The 805-nt window shown below is 38.9% G+C and overlaps 1 non-coding gene across 1 annotated transcript; it reads left to right on the top strand.

Annotated features, from left to right (window-relative positions):
* Positions 1-421: 421 nt before the first annotated feature.
* Positions 422-586, top strand: LOC116566194. Its single transcript, XR_004275791.1, has one exon. It is a non-coding gene; the product is annotated as a U1 spliceosomal RNA (small nuclear RNA).
* The last annotated feature ends 219 nt before the right edge of the window (positions 587-805 follow it).

The following is an 805-nucleotide window of genomic DNA, read 5'->3' as shown; positions in this document are numbered from 1 at the left end:
TAGTGTGGATGATCAGAATTTGGGGCCCTCACTGTCTCCTCCAAAGTAATGAGTGATGACCCCCTGGTCCCACTATCTCTTTTAATCTGTCTTTTTCTCATTCCTTTGTTGCCACCAAACACTGGGTACCCACAGGTGATATGGGGCTGGTTCCCTACATTCTGGTGCCCAACGTGGGGCTCATGATTCCCTACATTCTGGCACCCAGCATGAGGAGCTCATGGATCCCTACATGTGACCTGTTTAATGTTCTCTAGTTTATTTTACTGGCAGTTCAACTCAAATACACACATATACATAGTTGAGTTAGTTACACAACTGTGATTTAATTAAGGCAAAAAAGGAATTCAATAAGTCAGAACCAGTTTTTAAGTAATAAAGTTAATATTTTATCAAGATGAGAAAAGGGAATAAGAAGACTACACTATACCTGACAGGGGATATACCATTATCACGAAGGTGGTTTTTCCAGGGTGAGGCTTATCCATTGCACTCAGGATGTGCTGACCTCTGTGATTTCCCCAAATGTGTGAAAATTGACTGTGTGATTTGTGGTAGTGGGGGACTGCGTTCATGCTCCCCCCCAAAAAAAAATTATTTTATTAAAAAAAAAGAAAAGAAAGAGGCTACACTATAAAAATGGGCTAAAACATGTAAGTAGAATTATTGATCTCCATCTTAGATCTTAGTCTTTTGTATTATATTCATTCATTCAACCATAAAAATCTTTTTTGAGGCATACTCAAGGCAAGGATTTCTGGGAATTAAACATCAATTCTTCCAATTCCAGAACTTCAGGAAGCTG

Source organism: Sapajus apella, unplaced genomic scaffold (assembly GCF_009761245.1).
Source record: "Sapajus apella isolate SASKATOON/1434 unplaced genomic scaffold, GSC_monkey_1.0 scaffold42, whole genome shotgun sequence".
In the NCBI taxonomy this organism is placed as follows: domain Eukaryota; kingdom Metazoa; phylum Chordata; class Mammalia; order Primates; family Cebidae; genus Sapajus; species Sapajus apella.
Note: the sequence above shows the minus strand (reverse complement) of the source record. Positions and strands in the feature narration are given on the sequence as shown.